A 22,359-nucleotide genomic window follows, 5' to 3' on the forward strand; every position below is an offset into this window, starting at 1 on the left:
GTATGTCGTCCATGGTCCACCGAGAGGTCCGCCGTGTATAGATTAAAAAGTATAGGTCCGATCACCGATCCTTGCGGCACGCCTGCGTGGACCTGTTTCGGCTGTGACAGCGCGCGTACCCAGGCGACACGGAAATTCCTTCCTGTCAGGCATGATGTTAGCAAGCGGCTCTGCCAATTTGGAAACCGCTGTTTTGCAAGTTTTCGCCTGAGGCCAGCGTGCCATACCCGGTCAAGGCTTTCCTGATGTCAAAGAACGCCGCCGTTGAGCAGCATCGCCGATTGAATCCGGCCATCACCTGTTCCACGAGACGGACGAGCTGGTGTGTGGTGGAGTGTTCCTCTCGTAAACCGTACTCTGATGCCGGCAAGATTGAGTAGGCCGCGATGTGCTTCAGGAGATGTGGCAGCAGTACCCTCTCAAGCAGCTTTCCCAGGGTCGCTAGCAGGGCGATCGGGCGGTAGTTCTCTACGTTCCGAGCGGACTTCTGCGGCTTCGGCAATAGAATGACTTTTGCCGATTTCCAAATGGCCGGAAAATGCCCCATGGAGAAGCAGGCCGTAAAGAGCGTAATAAGGTGCGTTGCGAGCGAGACAGGCATCTGTCGAAGGGCCTCGTTCGGGATGTTGTCCTCTCGTGGTGCTTTCTTAGAGCGTAGTCGTCCAAGGGCTGCTCCCAGGTCGTTTTCGGTAACCTTCGTTACCGTCATGGTGCCCTGATTCATCCTCTTCAGGAAATTCACTAGGATCATTTGGTACCAGTGGATCCGGTGTCCACATGAAAGTGGCCTCCAGCATAGTTGTTGCATATTCAGCCTATTCATCTTCCCTGATAAGAGGGTCACCAGGTGAGTCGATCGGCGGGTCGATCCGAAAGTTGTGGCGAAGAGAAGCTGCCATTCTCCATATGCTCCCATCTTCGGTTCGGAGGGAAGCAACCTTCCTTTCCCACGTCTTCTGCCTGTGGTCCTCGATGAGCTGCCTCACTTCGGCTCGTTTTCTTCTGAACCTTGCCCCATCTGCGGGACATTTAGTTCTTTGAAATCGTCGTCGAAGCCGATTTCATTTGCGGATGTGGCGAAGGATGGAATGCGGCAGCGTCAGATATCCAGAAGGGCGGATCACTTTTATTGGCACGGTGTCTTGTGATGCTTGGTCCACGCCAACTGTTATGACAGAAGTATATTCGTCCAGTATAGCTTGTGACGTCAGTGATGGCGGCTGCTCCGGTAAAATGTTGGACAGAATCTGCCTGTACCCTGCCCAGTCTGTTTTATCCAGGCATCCCACCTGCCGTGGGGGAAGTAACGTTGGGCAGCATCCCAGATAGGCGCAGACTGGGTAGTGGTCGCTGTTCAACGTCGGTGTCCCCACGAAAGAAAGCAAACTCGTGAGCCTACGGTGCAGCGCAATATCTAAGACGTCCTCGCTCCTACCGTGGTTCTGATGCGTTGGCCCATGTGGACCCGCGACGCGTACTCCGTTGTTCTCAGTCCATGTGAGCAGCGCTTCACCCCGAGGGTTCGGCGTAATTGAATGCCATGCAGCATTCTTCCCTTTGCTTCCCATGCAGCTTCTTGCATTTAGATCCCCGAGAACGAAACGAGGACCGCCGTGCCCCCTCCTCTTGTTTGCCGGTCATCTCGGTAAACTGCTTAGCCTGGAACGGCGCATGAAGTTCCAGGACGGAGATGAGTCTCTTGCAGACAGACGATTGAGATTCTTTCCTTCCGTAGAAAGGCAAGCAATTCAGGGGTCTTTCGCTTCAAAGCGCCGCCGACATTCCATGTGGTTAGGATGATAGATTTATTTGATTCTCACCTATGGTCCATTTTGGTTTGGGAAAATAGCGGTAAGGGCGACAGTTAAAGCTTGCAGCTGTTGTTGCAATAGCGCAGAAGAGGACGTCAATGCTTCCAGGATGGAAGAGAGGGATGTAGCCAAAGTTGGAGTCGGCATCTGCGAGTCTGCAGCCCGCCTCTTCTGGAGAAGAGGAATATTTATTTCTTCCGCCGTCTCCCTGGCGACTGGAGCCGGCGTCGAGAGTGGCTGAAAGTCAAGGTGCTTGCACATGGTCGGACGTTGGGTTGCGTTGGTTGGGTGTCTCGGCTTCCACGCGTTGAAGGTACCAAGCGTCTTCTGCTGATGAGAAGGCAGCTCTGTTTCAGCGGCGGTGTTCTTCTCCCCCTGGGTTGGTGCGCCTTTCCTCCGGAGGCTAGCCATCTTCAGCTCCTTCTGTTTGGCGTAGACAGGGCAGGTCATGAAAAATGCAGGATGGTTTCCTCCACAGTTACAGCAACAAGTCTTCTTCCTTTCCTTGTTCGGACATTGGATACTTTCATGTGCACCAGCACACTTATAGCATCGCGGTGCTGCCGTGCAGTTGGAAGATGCGTGTCCGAATTGGGTGCACCGGTAACACATTTGTGGCTCCCTGTGCTGATATTTTTCCACCCTGACACGGGAATACCCGATGCATCTTATGGCAAGCATTTCTTTTGTTTGCCATTCAGGGTTTTCCTTGACAACGACAAGGAAGAAGGTTCCCTGCCGCACCAGATGCACCCGTTACAACGGAATCCCCATGGCGTCCATATCCTCTTTCAGTAGCTCAACTGGGTAGGTGCACGGAAGTCCACGAACCGCGTAGAAATTGGCTCGTTGCGATTTCGGGCCCCAGGTCGAGAATTGTGCATTTGACTGCGCCAACAGCGGAACGGCCGCATAATCAGCCGCAGTCTTTAGTTGAAGTCTCGTCGAGCCGACTGTGTGGATTGCAGTAAAGGACTTGTCCGTTGCCTTGGATCGGACAAGTTTCAGCAAGGCCGCGTGGTCTACTACATCGTATATGATGAGTGCCGGGGGGGCCTTTTTTCGGCTTGCCGGGGATCCAGGTGGTGCAGATGAATTTTCAGCCTCCATCGCCACGGGAGCAGAAGAGATGTCCGTGTCAGGGTCCGTCACGAGCGGTGAGTATTTATTACTCGTGCATACCGGGCGCTTATTATTTGCTTCTTCAATGGAAAGGAATGGTGCGCTACGCTTCCCGGCTCCTCTGGGATCCTTGACGTGTCGCCAGTCGTCGTTGAATTTCGCTGCAGGGGCAGACGGCCCGTTCTGATGCATGGGGACGTCCATATTTAGAGCGCCGACAGTATGGACAGGGTTTGAAGTAGTATTTACCGGCTGCTGGTCGAGGAGAGTCCTTCTAATGTCCGCCGGCAGAGGCACGATGTCCATATTGGGCGCCCCGTGCGCCTTGCCTCGCTGTCCCTCGAATATTAAATGATGTCAGCAACCAGGGTTAGAAGTATCCAGTAGAATACTCCAAGGGAGGCGTACGTCGAAATTTCAGTAGGTATGTCACCAGGCCAGGTATTCCTTTCCTTCTACTCGGAGGTCGAATCAGGTCAGGCCAGGTGCGGTCAGGTCAGCAGGGGTTCTGGTTCAGGAGCGTCTCGCTTTATATAGGATCGTGCCTTTGGGGGGAGGGACTTCTGAGTCGCTACATAGTGGAAACATTGTAGCAACAAGGAAAGACGGTAGCGGACATTGCCTTGCCTTGGTTTCTGAGAAACCGGCGCTACATACATTGTCTGGTATGCTTGGGAGAGTTAACCAATAGTAGTGTAGGTTTCCGAGGATTCCACACTAAACTAAAATGAGCCGTATACTTCCTTCCTCCCTTCATTTCATCTACAACATTCCATTCCCAGTCAAATGCTCTGCGTCCATATTTGCTGCCTTCTTTGAATTTCTCAAAGGAGGCAGGAAGCCATCCTCTCTCCTCCTCACTCTCTCATTTGTTTCCCTTTCTGTCCACTTCAACTTCTCCATCCTTCTTCCCACGAACGTCCATAAGGCCTCTAATCTATGCCTATCATCTTGCTTCGGTGACCATGTTTCCGCGTCGTACATAACTACGCTCTATATCAAAGTTTTAACGAGCTTTTCCTTGCTCAATGTGCCCGTCATTAATCGCTCCAGAACACTTCTAAGATAGGTCAACTGTTACATCTGCTCCATTTGATAAACTCATATTTAATTGTGCTTTTTTCTCTTTGAAAAAGGCATAGCCTTTCCTTTTTTACATTTATATCCGCCCCATTCCTATCGAAAGCGCTCCGTAATGTTTGCAACCCCTTGGCTGACTGGCAAACTAAGGCTTTGTTATCAAAAGATCGAAATAATTTTACACATTGTCCTCTAGCCTTCAATACCCTCTTTCATTATTTCTATTCATCTGCTATCTTTTCCTCCTGTTTTGCCGTAAAAGAACGAGTATAAATAAGCACTTACCTGTTCCCAAAAATGCTCATCCCAATTCGCCATCTGACACTCGCACCTCAGCATCTTGCTCTTACGGTCTTTTTGGAATTCACGCAGCATATTGACCAAATATGTACACTAAAAATGCTAATTATCCTCTTTGCGCCTGCGGTCATATCTACTTTGATCTCCTATGGTACGAGGAAAAATTACCTTTTAAGTCAATCCGTACTATTATCTTTATCCCTGATATCAAAAATGTTATCTGATCTATCATAGTAAATCGGGGAATGCAATATGTCCTTAGCATTCTTAGATAAGTAACCGGTCTCAACTATGCGCAATAAATGAAACCTGTATTAAAATTTACGGTCAACTAGTGGCTCCCATCCTAATTCCTCCAATAGTATTGTGGCACTGCTACCTTGTTCATAACAAATTTTTGCAAAACCAGCTGCTCTTCATAGCACTCAATCTAGTTCCAAAACCAAGCCTGATTCCTGAGGATCCCATACACACTCACAGCATACTGTAGGAGGGGTAGAACTAACGTTAAAAAACTAACTCTTATTATATTTCCCAAGTATCCTTTTTATGCATTCTAACTTTTTATTAGCTCTTCCGTAAATTTCACGAATGCGTTTTTCTTAGGAAATATCCTCAGTTATCGTAACTCCCAAATATTTGAGCGATTTTACGTTTCTTTTTTATGCTGTTTTATGAGTGCTCATTGCTCTCTGGTTCAATCCTCTTGGAAATCAGACATCTCTCTTTTCTCGCCATCGGCAGTCCGCGAGGTTACTGCATGCATTTCGTTTCTCACTGGTCTTGAAGAGCGAATGATCGAAATTTTCATGGCTTTACCGTAAATAAGGATCACGATTCCACCCCAAATCTACTTCTTTTTGGGGCTATTTGCTCGATTGGCGAAAAATGGAGCTCAAAACTTTTGAGCAGTTTCAAAGTTTTCACCCCAAGATACGGGTCAGTTTTTTCTTGAATTGGCGCTAAATTACGAATCGGCAAATACTATACCAACACAGAGCTCTTGATTGTACATAACTTAACTTCATCATCAGTTCTACCACCTTTATTTAAAGGTATTATCAGTTTTCCTTTGGAATTGAAATTTTTGATTTTTCGGTTGGCATTTCACATTGTTGAAGTTACTTATTTCTGCATCTTTTGTTGCATTCCTGATCCAGTCTTCTTCTCCCTTCTTCTCTTTCGAGCAACCATGCTATTGTCTCCTCGTTACCCACTTCCATTTATTTGTATTTATTCTTACTATATCCTCGTTCCGTATATTATTTAATAAGGTTACTTTGGATATCTTGCTCCAGCGCAAGACAAATACACACACTTTCCTGGACGTTGCTGAAAAATGTTTTGTGAAGCTGTCCCTTTAACGAATTATGATCTTTTGTTCGGAATGTGAAATAATTTTATTTTCAAGCAGCATGAATTTATTTTTTCGATAAAATAGCCACACCTTTCATAAAGACACTTCGTTGGATTAAGTCACTTGCCATCGGAGTAATGGGTAATTATTAGTAATCCACACCATTTTATTTTCCCGTAGCTTGAATTATCACTTGAATATATTTTACTCTGGTGATCACAAATTCTATGAAATAAAGAATTCTTTACATCTCTCCGTTTGACAGCCAAGTTTCCTTAAATTCTCCCAGGTGTCTGCCCTGCCAATTGGATTCGCCACTTGCGTCATTCCCTCACTGCCAGCGTTAGACTCAAATGATCTGTATTTATTAAATGTCAAATTAAAAGCAAAATCTTCATGCCTGCAGTGGGTCCAAAGTGATTAAATCCATTATAATGTGACGCTCCGAATTTGTTCATAAACATTCTTCATGAAACTTATAGCCTTATTCAGGATCCTGTTCAATTCCAAAGTGGTGCCTGCCTACCCAGTTCTCTAATGAAAACACACAAACCCTAAGGAGGAACGGAAGGAAAGCGTTCTTTTCTGCTTAATATTACTTATTGGTATTACATGTTTCGCCTAATGATGCCGTATCACGGTCAACTAAACGGCACCAAATAGTACATATTTGTGGAAAGGTGCGTTGTTTCTTGGGTGATAATGGGTTCATTCTACATTTTACAATAACTCAGTCTCATTTTATTTTGATATTTTAGTACCCTGAAAGTCACCGCTAGGGTGTGTGGCAGGGGGTGAACATAAACCAGGCTAATTTTTACCCGAAAATGACCCTACCGCTGTCGGACAATACTATGCTCTATTATTTTGGTTACGCTACTAAAATATTCATAACAACATTTCACAAATCTAGCTCCTCTACCCTGCAAGCGATCCATTTCGGTAATTAATCCAACTTCCAGTGAGGATCCCATAGTATAATAGCATATGCTAAATGAGGCCTAACCAGCGAAAGATAACATTTCTCTTTGAACTTTTCACCACATTTACGAAGTACTCTTCTGATAAATCCTTATTTTTTGTTAGGTTGTCCTCGTATTCTTCGTATTTGTTTCACCCAGGAGAGAGATCTTGATTTAGGGCAACACCTAAGAATTTAATCGAGTTTATTCATTCCATTTCGGTTTTACCAATGCAGTAGGCGTTCGGGAGGGAATCGCTGAAAACCTTTTCTGTGAGATGATGGCCTGACTTAGACCTCTTATTCGCTTTAGTGGCACCCATGTGGCTAACTGACTCCTGAAAGAAAGACTAGTATCTTTCAAGAACGTGTTTTCAAAAATACTCTTATTCAATTCTTAATGGCTGGAAGACCTAAATAATAGTTCTACTACAGCAGGTAGTCTAATACAAAGTTTATCTTGCTCCTCAAGATGAATGTTCATAAGGTTGGGCCCGATGCCTTTGAAAAGTTGTGTAATAATCTAGGGACAACACATTCGCCTTTTTTTAATTTAATTTATCGTACCCTGCAAGCCACCCCCTGGGTGTGTGGCGGGGGACACACCTGACTAATTTTGCCCCGAATATGACCCTAGTGCGGTCGGACAATAAAATCGGACGGTCCCTAGTTCAACCACTAGTTGAAAAATTGAAAAAGATGAAATTTGAATGATAAATTGAAAAAGATGAAATTTTAATGATAAATTGAAAAAAGATGTAATTGGAATGATAAATTGAAAAAGATGTAATTGGAATGATAAATTGAAAATGTGTATCATATCCGGTGGGAAGAAATTTCGGGCAATCATCGCCGCAGAAGAGAAGGAGCAGATCTCCTTTACGTGAACGTGTGAATTCTCCACCGCACAGGGAGAAGCATGTGGCGAGTTAAACCCTCACCTCTCCCACCAAACTTCCAGTTGATTGCTGTTACATTAGTGTGGTAGCCAATGGATAAAACACCTTTAATCTCATAAATAAACCACTAATCATTTCATTTGAAACTTTATTTTTGATCTAACTTAATTCGAGTTATTATCTTGCTCGGAATAAACATGAACAACGGAGTGCGTGAGCGCTCCATTGATAATCTTCCCAGTGCTCCTCATCAATCGTTCCGTACGCTTTATCCGGCCAACCCTTCGGCCCCAATTAAGAGAGGGATAACAAAGGGATATGTACACTTACAAACACGCACACACAGGCTAGGGTGCGCTTGTTTGCAGCTCTGAGCGCGCACGTCCTTAAATGGCCAGGAAACACGAGCTCCCAATTAAGAGTGGGTCTCCGCCTTTCCCTTGATCAGGGGTCAGTCCAGCGATCTTGATTGGCGGGGATCCTCCCAAGGATCCTCTCAACGCCCCCCCCTCTTTGGCCCTATCGCCCACTCCTCCGTTCTTATTTGAACTTTATTGAATGGCGTGGATGAGCGCACTTGATTTTTCACTTCGCAACTGACATGAGTAATAACTGTTAACCAATTAGTTTCGATAGAAGTTAGGAGATAAGTTGGCAAAGTATTGCTTGATGACAAAAATGCTACCCTCAGAGAGCACGGAGGACACTCGATTGAGGCTCTCATCAATTAATGCTGTGCTGGAAACTCGGCGATGGGGGGCATATAAGATTTCATTTAAAAGTAATTCGTTTCACGGAGTGACTAAACCATAGAGTGAGCTTAATGGGCTGCATTGCATGTTGAAAGTAAGCTGAAACCAAATTCTCTGTGACCTTACATCTACATCTACATCTACTTAATACCCCACAAGCCGCCACAAGGGCGTGTGGCGGGGGGTGTTAGGACACCACCCGTAATTTAGAAAAGAAAAAAAACCGCATGCAATAACCACAAAATCATATATCCACAAAAAAAACATGGCATACATTCATGCATGAACACTTACACCCCACAAACTTGCAAACACTCAATCCACATCTTACATACACATGCACCTGTAAGTATACCTAATAGCTTTGCAGTGCTTAACTTTGCTCCGACTTGTAAATTAAATGTTTTCATTATTTCTAAAGTGGAAACCTTAGTTATTTGATGGTCAATAATTCACACCCAACAGCTGCAATCGTTTCGTACTGCTTTTGAGGAAAAATATGACGATTAATACTAATAATTTAAATTGATGAGCATAAAAGATATTTTAATTTGACATAAATATATCTAATAGAGAAATTTTCCACTAATAATGACAAGTATGCATTTTCTCTAGGGACAAAATGTTAGATGGCATGTCAAAAAAAATTACTGTGATGGCTAAGGACCTTAGTTTATCCTGTAAAACTATTGAAAGTTGTGTAAGTCGAATAAATATTGAAAATTACATTTATTTGCTGTGAAATAGCCTAAATTTTTCCTCTTATTGCCTCTGTATGGTCTAATAGGTACCGTTTCTCTGTATTTAATACGTGAGCCGTTCATGAGAGCACTTTTATAACCGACCGCTTGCAATGCATGCTGTCTAGGTGCCCAGTCACGAAATATGTCGAGAAAAATAGCCAGCCAGGAAAAATGAGGAAGCCTTAGTTGTCCCCTTCGAAGTACTCCCCTTGTGACCTCACACAGATATCCCAGCGTCTCTCTTTCACTTTCAAAACAATCGGCAAAGTCCTTTCAATTGGAATGGTAGGTCTTGTGGGACCCAACAGTCACTATTCGTTCATGATATTTTGGCCTCGTGTGGGAAGAATGTTCAAGCCGATTGCTATGTTGCTAGATTTAAATCATTTGACGAAGTAACTCTTGGGAAGTGTCTAAGAGTTGGGATAGAAAAAAGTGCAATAGGCAGGATTCATCAGTTCTGAACAGGCCACGAGCAAAGGGGTCGTGAAAAACGGAGTATCATCCGACACAGCAATCATCCCACAGTTAGCATCGGGTGTTCCCCAAGGAAGTTTAATCGTTTCCTTTCATATTGTAATGGCATCGGGTCCCAGATTTTCACTAAACTTTTTCTATTGCTGACGATGCAGTGATACATAGGGAAGTATTCAGTCATCAAGATAGAGTATCATTAACTAACGACCTAAATTCAATCCAAAAGTGGGGCGGGACATGGGAGCTAGAATTAAATTTGAATAAATATGTTTCGAGAAATTTTCGAAGGAAGAGTATTTCACCCGAAAACACACCATACCGGGAAAGAACATAGCAAACGTAGAATCGGTCGAATATGTGGCATGCATCGAGAGCTGTTGGCATATCCCGGGGAAAACATTTCCAGAAGTTTGAGGAATAGCAGATAAAAAGTTAGGATTGATAAAAAGGACACCTGGGAAATGTTATGATAGGGTTTAAGAGCTTTATTATTTTTCCGTAATTAGGCTCAATCTTGAGTGTGCTGGAGTGTGTGGTATCCTAATGAGGTAGGCTTAATTTTGGAACTAGATCGAGTTCAACGTGGAGCAGCTAGGTTTGTGAAAAGTTGTTATGACCAAGGAAGCAACTGAAGTTATTCAGCCGCACGTCTGAACAACCGTACCCTCGAACACAAAGGGCGCAACTATTTAAAAATTCTCTAAACCCGCATATCACATTATAGTCTATCTTTTAATGAAATGTTATAATATGATTCGTTTTTCTTCTGGCTGCCGACGGAATGGATCACTTCTCGAGGGGTCGAAGAGGGCGAGGCGACCAGGTGCCGCTACTTTGCCCAGAAGCCGATGACACTCGCCCTTTGGATTCAACACATCGAGGAAATCAAATGGTCTGACATCCAGATGCTTGAAAGAGTGGGGAGTGACGGACGATTCCTAGGCACGGCCCGAGAACTAGTTTCCAGTCATTTGTTGTCGGTGTGCTTTCAAAAGCGAATTTTCGGAGGCTTATCCTCCGCGTGAAATTCTTGGGCGTTTTCTTAACGAAGGCGCTTAAGAACAGCTCAAATTCCAATGACTTTACTAGTTCTGCCCATGAGAAATTGGTCTTTCCTAAATGCTTGAGAGCGAAGTGGGGAATAGAGGATTTAATCGAATCAACTGCGTATGGTATTGGTGTTGGAAAAATGCAGGAATCCGCTGAAATGCGCGACCCTATTTCCATCTCCTCATCTGGCTTCCTACCGAAGATCCCTTCAAGTACGAGTAGCACGTGCTGAGGTGACAGAGAGTGGCCACGTCGAATCGCGTCAGGGGGGAACAAGTGCTCGTTCCATTAAGGGGGGCCACAGCCGGAATCGGAAAGATTGTAAACGCATTTGAGGTGTCATCTAGGCGGACGTTTTGGGCATAAAAAGGATGTATGCCACTCAAAAGCCATCCACAAACTGTTCCAAGTCCTTAGACAAATTCCTCCTCGACCGGGAAAAATGCTAACAATTCGAAAAACTATTACTTTTGTTACAAGTGCAATCTCAAACTTCAATGGAAAGGCGGATGAACCAAATTAACCTTGCAAGGAGCGGAAAAACGATGCGTTCCACCAAGTAATCGTTGATGGGAAAGCTTTGATGGATTTAATTGATGAGGAAGCTGACTTGGCCTTGATGTTCGATAACGGGGCAGTGTAAGTGGAGTGACGCCTGCCTCTTTTCCCTCTCTCAGGACACTTCCGCCTCAGTGAAATTTTGATGCTGCCGTTGAGATTACAGACCAGAATAAGTAGCCCACTTTCTTGGTGCTACTTGCTTCGCTAAATGACAATGACGTCCCAATAGGCTGCATCTTATTGCGTGCCGCCGTCACGGACTGCGACGGGACGCGCGTGGTCGGTGGGGCGACGGCTGCCTGGTGCCTTGCGTGCTTGCGAGCAGGTCCCCGGTGGAACCGAGAAAACGATTAATAATAATTAATTGTGCCTAAACCTATTCCCAGAAATCGGGAATACACGCTTTTCAACTGTTATCTAATTGCGAGGTGATTAAACTGCGAAAGGCATAAAATGACTATTTTGGTGCACTAAACGTCATAATCGAATATGAAAGTGGCGAATTTTCTTCATATATCAAAAACCTTTCGTACCAAAACTCTTTGAAAATTGGAGAAAAATCTTCCCGACTCAAGAAAGAACCGCAGAGAACCAATGAATTCGAATTTGATTTGGAAAAAGCGGTACAAAAGTGATGCTCTTCTCTTTAGTGTTTCAAAAAGACAATTATGGGAAAAGGCCTGGGAATCGCGTTCGTTGATTTGGCAAAAGCGTCAAATGATATCCCAGAGATACAATTTTGTGTCTCAAGGTGTCTCGCGTGATTCACTGGCACGCCTCCCAAAAGTCTGCGAATACAACCGCAAGTTTGTCTCTCAGAAATGTGAGTTACCAGATGTTGTGGTGGCTATCGTACTGGCTTCTCACTCGGAGGGCCCGGGTTCGAATCCAGGCGGTGCTAAATATTTTTCCCGGGTGAAAAATATTTACCCCGACGCCGGGTTTCTCTCCACCCCTCATCCGTCTCTGTCCATCCCTAGTGGTGCAAATAACCTTAGCTGTCGGTCGCCTCCCCTGAATACTATTACTAATTCTTTCAGGAATATTAATTACCCTTCGAATACACACTCGCAAGATATGTCCCCACTCTATCTCCGTTTTTTTTGGATGATCAGAATCAATTTATCGAGTTTCAGTTTCATTTCAACCACTGCCCTGCAGTTAATTTCTCATATTGAAATATTTAACGAGTGACATTTCAGCGTTGCTCTCTTCAATCACTACTATTTCAACGTATTAATCTTTCAATCACTTAGAACTACAACCATTATTTACTCGGATCATATTTCATCTACGTATCTTTATATAATTTTAAGCAAGGCGATATTATGATTTCATACGAGTACCTCCGACGATTTCGCTTACTTTATTCATATCTTTCACTACTACTTTGAATATACCTTAGTGAAAGGGAATAGGAAAAAGGTTTACGCCTCGGTCGGCATCAACCGCCTTGTAATCCCTTTCACTAAGATACTTCAACCCTTGATGAATATATTCATCTATGCACAGTGGGCTACTTGTCTATGTTCAATGGTGTGCTCATCCTCTTTCATCATTTTACCATTCGCATATTTGATACATTCGCATTCTGCGTTTCTCTAAGCTGGCGTGCATGGCGTTTCCCTTTCTTAATTTTTTGTTGGCGTCTTTGCAGTGAACTCTTGGCAGGGTTACTCAGAAGCACCAGACACGAGCCTGGTAAATATGTTTTTCCGAGTAAGATTCACCCCCTGAGTTGCCGAAGCCTGTGGTCAATGCCTTGCCGTCAACTGAGATGCCACCTACCTGAGACCATCTTCATTTTGGGCGATGCGAATGTGCAGGTGTTCAGAGCGTAAGCACATCGGGGATCAGAAAGCTTAAAATATAGAATTTAGACAAAGAGATGTATTTTCATATGACATCTGAAAAATATCACAATATTATGCATGCTAAAAATGGGCAAAAAATAAGTAGGTGGGGGAGAACTTGCCCTGGCCCTGCTTTCCGTTGAGAATCAATTGGTCCTACAGCAACCGCACCGCGTTCATTTATTTAAACGCGGTGGGTCAAGGTCTTTGAGAACATGACATAAAACTTAATGGGAAGTACACTAAAATCCTGGTGTAGGAGAGGAGAGGTTTAAGTTTGATTTCTTGCTGCAAAGGACAATGCGAGCAACGGTCATAATCTTTGACTCACTTGAGCACTTCGAAACGAGTAATAGAAGAGGTAAGACGAAGATCATGTGCAGAAGAAATCGACCGAAAAGTGCGCCAATAATTAAGACTTTAGTTTTCAGCATAGATTGTTTTGTTCTTCAATCGCTTTGTAGAGATTGTTTTCCGGAGAAAATCACTTTATCCGTAAACAATTAATAACGATTTTATGATCAGAGCACGAGAAGTCATATCCTCCAGAGATACCAGCCCGTGGAACGTTCAGCTGTTCTCATGAGCAAAGGCTGCATGCCAATCCGCTATCTTCATTCGGATGCCATTCGAACTCTATTTAACACCGACAGTGCATTAGTGTTTATTCAGTGTAATAGTCCACTCATTTCTGGTCATATTTGGCGAGCGCCGTCTTGACTATTTGCTTGAGGGCGTCTCCCGGATGTGACGCCGTTTATTTCGTATGCATATAGTTAGTTGATATTGGGATTCACTTCATGCTTCCACCTGATCGAACATTCCTTTTCTAATATCCCATCGATGAGGTGAATCTGACATTTTTTATCGTCAAAAGTTGCGCCTTTATCATCGCAACTGCGTGAAACTACCAGAATCGTCTGGACGTGGCAATGCAAACGCCGGAAGGACTTTTCGGAGCATCAGCTCCGGCCCCTCATAAATCAGTCGCCGTCGGACATTGCTCACCCGTCATAAATCACTCATAATCCCCGCTATACTCTCGAAAGTTGGGCGGAGAGCACCTTTTACAACGCCATCTATAACTTTGTTCTGTACCGTTGTTATTTTATTACGTATTTAATGATGTTTCAGGTGTTGGATTGCCCATATAACAAGTGATTTCAACGCGAGAATACCGATTGTAATACCAATTTCAGCAAATAAAAAAGGAGAAACTGCCTTAGTTATCTTTTCAAAATATTCAATATAAGGATTAATAGCAAGTAAATATTATTCTATTAATTTTGGGCGAATGGAGTTCTCCTAATTTCTTCCAATTCAGTTCGACCATAATCATAGTGTTAATGTGGACGCTGCTCCATTTACAACTTTCAAATGTACAAATTTTCAAATGTATATAAACCACATAATTAAGGGCATAAATGATAAGCAGGGTTTCTCAAACTTCCTCGTTGGATACACAATACACGGACTTTTATAACCCTCAGGGATATTTCTTTGCGCTTCTTTCGTTAAAATTTCACATGCGTGCAAAATATCTTCCTTTCTCTTCTTTGTATAAGGTAAAGTCAATAGAATTTGTTATTTTCTGGGAAAACACTTCGCCAGATAAAATTAGGATTTAAAAGAATAGTATTGGAAAAATATGATGAAAAGGTTAAGGAGAAATGTTATCTTTCGTTGATTAGGCCTCATTTAGAATATACTCTAAATATATGGAATCCTTATGAAGTTGGATTGATTGCTGAAATGGATCGCGTGCGGCGTAGAGGAACTAGATTTGTAAAACGTTGTTATGGTAAACCTAGAAGCGTATCCAAAGTATTAGAGAGGCTAGGCTGGGAATCACTCACGGAGTGATGGTTAAATTACAGATTATATCTCTTGCATAAATTGAAGGAGTGTCTCTTTAGCAGTGCTGTTGAATATGTTTTACTACCTTTATCTGTCTACGGTAGGAGAGATCATGTTAATAATATTAGAGAGAATAAATGTAGAGCAGATAGAATTAAGATTCCGTTTAGGGATCAGAATAATTATGTAAGACCACGCTAGGAGGGAAGGGTTTTTGGGTCTAAAGTAGCCTGGTGTGTAATCAACCCGTGCCACACACCCTAGCGATGGCTTGAAGGGTGCTATGCAAAAAAATATCAAATCAATGCCATTTCTTGAAAACACGAGTTCAGATATTCCTCAGCATGAAGTCTGGCCTTACGGAGAAGCATGGGACCCCTTTGAGAGACTGCTCAACATTGAGATCTGCGGGAGGGAGGTTCCTCCATCACGCAGAAGATCGCTGCATTCACAAGAGGTTGGAATCAGCATCCTCGAGTCGTTGCTAACGGAGAGTGCCGTGACTCCTGGGGCGTGCGAAAGGGTGTCGAGTACTCCCATACATATGTTGCACTTGAGAAACCCCGCCCCCCTTCTTCTGGCGTTCGTTTTCCGTCACCCAAACGAGAAACGGCTCTAAAATTGGTCGCGGGGGCGAACTAGAGTTGAGAGGACTGACTGACTCGTCCCGTCCACACCTCCCTCCCCCGCCCAGCGCCTCCGGGCCCAGGGGCGGAAACGAGGGGCGGCGAGGGAGAAATGCTCTCCGGGGAGTGAGCAAGGGGAAGAGATCGGTTGTCGCCCCGAGAGGTGTTGGCACCCTTTGTCGTGCGGGTCGGTGGACTTGTGGCCGAAGGGATGAATAGGGGGGTTGTTTGCGTCTGGTGGGAGGGAGCGCTTTTCAAAGGAGCAGGACGACTCCGGAGAGCGACCCGATTGTCTCCAGAGAGAGGAAACTCCGCCTTCCCCCGTCCACCCGAGGTGGGCGCACGGGCGGTGGGCAGCGGAGAGCGATTCGTCCCCGGCGAAAACACTTCTGCGAGGGCGGGTGGGGAGACGGGGGACGAGGCCGCGGGGCTGCCGTCTCCAACCAGCACGCGAGCGACGCGCCGCCTCGCTCTATCGAAAGAAACGGAGGCCGTGGGAGTGGGGACCGGAAGGAAGGAAGGGAGGGGGCCCAGGGAAAGGGGAATTGCAAGTCGTTCCTCCGATTTCCAGGACACGGAAACGCTTTTAAAGAGTGTTCAAAATCTCAATTGCTTTTCGCCGAACGCCACCCCTCCCTTCACTCCTCTCTCTCCCTCCCTCCCCTCTTCCCCTCAACTCGCAGCTGTTTTATGGGCGCATAAGTGTGATAAGGGTGCTAGGGTATTTGCGCACTCGTGGCGGACGGGAGCGAAGGACGAAGAGGTTTCACCTGCATTCCCACATCGGCTTCCGATGTGGTCGAGGTGTTCCTGGGGGTGGCAGGGACGAGGAATAAGAGGGAATTGCAGCCTTCCCCTAAACGCCTGGAGGGAAAAAGGGGCGGGGGAAGGGTCATTATGTCGACAGAGGGCGAAAGGGGGAGATGGGATCACGATGTCCTCGAGTCTACTTGGATTATGGGGACGGCACCGTGTGTTTGTCCGGCCACCTTCCCCTTCTCCTCTGCGGACTCGCGGAGGAGAAGGGGAAGGTGGCATTCCATCGCGGCCATCCGCGCTTCTCAGCGGGACCGTCATAATTCTCCAGCATTCCTCTTTATTTTGTATTTTCAAAGGCGCTGATGCACGTTAACATAAATCATAGGGTAAAATTATTATGGGCCTAGGCAAATGGTACACTCAGGTCTAAATTCAACCGATCAACTAAACATTTAATATCCAATATTTCGGGCCACTGATGTCATTTACGATGTAATATTTGCATATTTAATGATTAGTGAGATAAAAAGATTCGGATATTTTACTTTAGTACAAGATATTAACCCCTAATGAGTTTAAGCGGTTAATTCATATTTTTTGTTTGATGAAAAAATGTTGATTGCATTTGACTGAAGTATTGTGGTAAATATTGGACACAAAGAATTTCATTTACTGCAAGGTAACATGGCGATAATTCTCAAATTCGAAATTTTTGCAAGGTTTTTCGGGTATTGGATACAGAGGGGCGAGTTCTTTTCCTTTGAGTTGACCGCTTGGGTGGAGCAATAAAAAACGTCCAAAATAAAGCGATTAAAAATGTCTCACTGCCAGAGAAATATAATGTAATCATCTGATTCATGTTAAAGCATTAACCACTAAATTTGAATAGAATGAACGGATGCCGGAGAGGGAATTCAAGTTGGAATGAGCCGTCAATATTCATTCCATTTTTTTAAAACAACTTCTAGATGCATTCTAGGGACTCAGCCCTTTGCACTCCACTCATAGTAGATGTAATTATAAAAGAAATAGACCCTCAGGAATTTGACAAGAATTTCTCCCCATAAACTATTCCTTCTGTCAATAGAAAGAGACATTTGGGTGCCTATTTCACGTATAAAATATCCTTAAAGAGGGATATTTATGTTGAATCTTACAGGGGTATCGCATATTTTCATATACCCCTAGGAAACTAGAAATATATGAAGGATTAGAATGAAATATTTATATTTATACGTGGATTTTATTCTACTCTAATCTGTCGCCACATGTATTTCCACCGTCAGGCCATTAGATGAATAATGTTTAAATATGTAAGGACATTTATTTACAACAGGATTAGTATTTTATGATTTGGGGAATATGTATATTTGATGATATTCATATTGATTCATTTCTATTATCTGGCGATTAGTCCTGAAAATATATCTTGTAACCTTCTTGTGCATGTCCTTCGGGAGATCTCAGAAAAGCTGACTGCATTTTGAGGAATTTATGATGACTTTATAATGCATCAACTGCATCTAGGAGCAAAGTAACGACGCAAGGTTTTACATTTGAAAGTTAAATCCAAAGCTGGCGTTATTCGGAATTACATCACCTTCGGAGTGGCTGGGAATGCTCGTGGGGCACAAGGACAACTTTCTGCAAAAGGCAAATTCTTAGATGCATATAAATGAGATAAAATGGAGAATCAATACCTCAAAAGATGATTGTTTTGCGCATGAGCGTGAGTAAAAATATTAGTCAAACTTTATGGAAAACTAACCGCAACAACCGGCTTTCGTTGAGTTTACACAAAGACAGTAAATATATATTTTTTTAAGGTAATCTACCGGTTAAGGTAGGTTTTTGGATGGACACAACTACCAAACAAATATTTTATTACTCCTAACAAAACACAAAATCCGTCATCCTACTCTATATCAGGTCCCTCTTCATCTCTGAGTACTTTCTTCCTCCCTTCATCCCGTCCAACATCCCTATCCTGTTCCTTCCCTTTCCTCTTTTGCCCAACATCCTACCCTCTATCATAGTCTTCAACATCCCACTGCCGGTCAATACCCCCTTCATCCACTTTTCCTGCCTCCATAGGATTTCTCCCAACAAACCCCTCTCTTCGCCCACCATACCAAGTACTTCCTCGTTTGTTTGCTTCTCTGTCCATTTCACCTTCTCCATTTTTCTCTACACCAACATTTCAAAAGCCTCCAATCTACGTCTATCCCCCTGCTTCAACGACCACGTTTCCGAGCCGTTTATAACTACGCTCCATATCAAAGTTTTTACGAGTCTTTTCTGAACATCCTTACTCAACGTCCTTGTCATCAACTCCCTCCTCCTTGTGAAAGCCTCTTTGCCTAGCGCAATTCTTCTCCTTACGTCCCTACTACTTTGACTGTGTTAGTCCAAGACACTAGCGAGATACGTAAACTGTTCTACCTGCTCTAGTTTTTGCCCTCCTATTTTAATGTTAAGCTTGGCCTTTTTCTTTCTAGAAAATCGCATAACCTTTGTTTAATTAATATTGATTCTCATCCCATACCTGTCGCACTGAATTTTCAATTCACTAAGCAATGCTTGAAGCCCCTTGGCTGACTGACAAACTAAAGCTTGGTCATCAGCAAACCTAACTGATTTAACGAATTCTCCGCCCACATTCATTCCTACCTCGAGTTCTTCCCATGCCTCTTTGATCATTTCCTCTGCATACAGGTTGAACAGCAACGGTGATAATGGGCAACCCTGCCTTACACCCCTTCCTAACACTGCCCACTCCCCGTTTCCCACCCGCACCTGAGCAGTCTGAGACATGTACAGGTTGCGGATTAGCCTCCTTTCCCTCCAATCTATTCCTATTTTCTGCAGAATACTCATTGGTTTTTCCCAGTTCACTCTATAAAACGCTTTTTCAAAATCTACGAAACAGGCAAATACCTCCTGTTTGTGTTCTATATTTCTCTCGATTAATAATCTCATTACTGCAATGCTATCACGCGTACCTCTCCCCTTCCTAAACCCAAACTGATCATCCCTTAAGTAATCATTTTCCCTACTCTCTATCCTTTTGTTTATGATCCTGAGAACAACATTAGCTGCGTGGGATATCCAACGTATGGTCCTGTAGTCCTCACATCATATGATATTCGGAATACGAACTAAAACTGATCTCACAGTCTTCCGGCCAGATTCCTTCCACATAGGTACTACGAATCAGCCCATATAGCTTCTTCCTCCCACATTTGTCTAAACACTTCAAAGGTTCCGCGGGAATGTTATCCACCCCCACGGCCTTATTTAGTTTCATCTCCCTTAATGCCCTTTCTATCTCATTGTCTAGTATGCCTGGACCTAAGCCGTCTTCCTCTACGTCATATTCTTTTTCAATGTCTAACTTTGTTGGTCTAAGTTCTTTACCATACAGTTCTTCTATATACTCCTTCCATCTCTTTTGGATCTTTCCTGCGTCAACTACTACCTTACCCGCCTTATCTCTTACTGTTATCATGGATCTCCCTTTCTTACTTCCAGATAAAGAGTTAACTCTCCTGTACAGCGCACTGATTTCACCCTTGATCTGCAGACCGAGCGCAAGTTCATTTTTCCTTAGTGTCCTTTCGTAGCCTTTATCAGCCAGATCCCTTATCGCCAATCGACATTCAGATCGCGGTCTTGGTTCACTTGCTGAACGATTTCAGCGGTGTCTGGATGCTGGTTCTGCAGCTGCGCTCATCGTGCAGATTTGAGCGACCGTTTTTGAAGTCTCGACACCATCGTCTAGCATTTCCTTCACTCATTACAGTGGTTGGGCCCGTACACTGGACACAATTTTCGATGAATTTGGGCCGCTGATAATCACTGTTGTACAAAAAAATCGGGTCAAGGCACTCATTTTGCAAAAGGCGTGGTAAATGATTTTTGTGGACGTTGTCAACTGCATTAACCACCAGACAAAAGAAACGACCACTTGATCATTACAAAAACTTCTGCGGATTTGGAAAGGACCAATAGCCCTTGCCCGTCAATGTTGAAATATAAGAAAAGGGCCCTACTTTTTTAATATCCCCGTAATTTTAAATTTGTGTTTTATATTCGATCTTAAATATTTCTTGCTGCGGAAATTTCATGTCATCATATTTATTGTAAATAAAACTTCATATTTTCAGGCATTATGAATGAAATTATAGGTTACAAGACGTGTTGCCATAACCATAGACAACTTCAACGAGGAGTCAAAATATTGCGTTGCCCAGAAACTGGGCAATGGTGGGTGCCCATAAAGAGCGTGCGGTGTCCGCTTCATTTGGAAATTTCAGTTACACTTTCAGTTGCTCCAATAACTTCAGTTACAGTTGCATTAAATAAACTTTTTACCTGCGATTTTTTTAGATATTAATGCTCACAGAAGGTAATTGTTCAGGCCGATTATGCCCTCAAATACATTTAGCCCTTTATCTCGAGAAGAATCCATTACTTCTTAATATTTTTTGCCCCCTTTTGTCCCCCCGTTTACTCTGGACCAAAGGCAGGGTCACCCGCCCGTGTCTTACCCTTCCTCTGGCCCTCCCTTCATCCAAAACAACTCCCCGACCCACACCCTCGCGTTATTTAAAGGGTCGTTGAGTTGCCCATTCCACATTTGCCTTCCAACCTTCACCCTTCCGCATCGCGACGAAAGGTCCTCCGTTCTCGCAACGCCCTATTCCCCATCGTCCTCTCGGCTCTCCTCCCCCCACTCGTGAAGCCGCGCTCGCCTTAACATGTTTCCCGCGCTCCACTTACGACAACACCCGTACACCAACCCCCTCTCCCTGCACTCCAACTCCATCCGTTCTTCTTCATCCCTGAAAGTCTTCCCGTTCCAAAAGCCGTTACTCCATACATTGAAGTGCCAACTGCAAGCAAATTGCCAGACATTAAACACGACCCTGGACGCCTTATTAAGGTAAAACCGACCGCAGAATGTAGTGATAGAAAACTCTGGAAGGGAGGAAAACGATTTTTATACCAGTCGTCCGATGAGCCATCAGAGTTTATTCAAAACTAGTGGGTGTTTCTTGAGCTTACACTTCTCGGTCGTCTACTTTGCTCAACTAATAATTTAATGCGTGATTCGATACTAAAATTTTAATAATTTGATATTGAGCACCTCCAGAAATTATTGCGGAATTTTTTCTTGGCGTAGGAAACAATGAAAATCTTCCATTCCTGAGATTAAATGAGGCCATAATCTAGGTTAATCCTTTCTCACGACTACTTGGATATGCTCTTAATCTTGCCCACTCGACCTGCCCAGGCCTCCAATCAATGGTGCTGCTTCCCATTTGGTTCTTAAATGATGTTTTTGGCGCCTATTAGTATTAGTGTCGCAATCGAACTCTAAAGTAAAGTGAAAAATAAAAGTACATCTGAAAATGGTTGATGACAAGCTCGAAAAGTTGAGCGGATACCCGATGAATTGGTAAAATTATGCTCGTATTAATAGGAGATTTTACACTACGGCTGATGCGATAGTGCTGCCCTGGCAAGTAAGAAGGCCACATCTACTCTTCAGGGTTAACTACTTTCGAATGGTAAATGGCCTTTCACCCCCTCCCCAGAAAAAATTGGCAGAGCTCCCTACTTTGGGGAAAAACAGTTTTTACCGTATGCATACTTCAAATTTCTAGGCGAGAAGCGGAAGTGTCAATTTAAATAATTTTTTTGGAAACCTCAGCGCGTGAATACGTGCAAACCGATTTTTGGGTCCGGGGTGATGCGAAAAAATTGGACTTTTTGTATTGCATTCATGGAAAATGTAGCTGTTTTTAAAGTTTGAAATAGTCGGTGAATCAACAATTATTTAAGGCTATGGTGATTTATTAATGGGAATAGCAGCTCATTAATGTCCTCACCTTATTCCCGTATTTTCATCTTATTTTGATCCCTTGATTGGTATTGGATCGTCATTACATATTTATTCACGTGGTGTCTCTCTCTTCCATAATTTCATCGTCCTCCATCACCTTGGAAGATTCAAGATCAGAATTTACAGCAATCTTTTATTTATAAGGATTTCTTTTCCTTTATTTATTTTTCTTTCTGTTATTATACGATTTGAAATTCACATTGTGATCGGTCCAAATACTCTGCGCTCACTTGAGGCCAAAGT

Source organism: Hetaerina americana, unplaced genomic scaffold (assembly GCF_022747635.1).
Source record: "Hetaerina americana unplaced genomic scaffold, ioHetAmer1.1.p SCAF_9, whole genome shotgun sequence".
Lineage (NCBI taxonomy): Eukaryota > Metazoa > Arthropoda > Insecta > Odonata > Calopterygidae > Hetaerina > Hetaerina americana.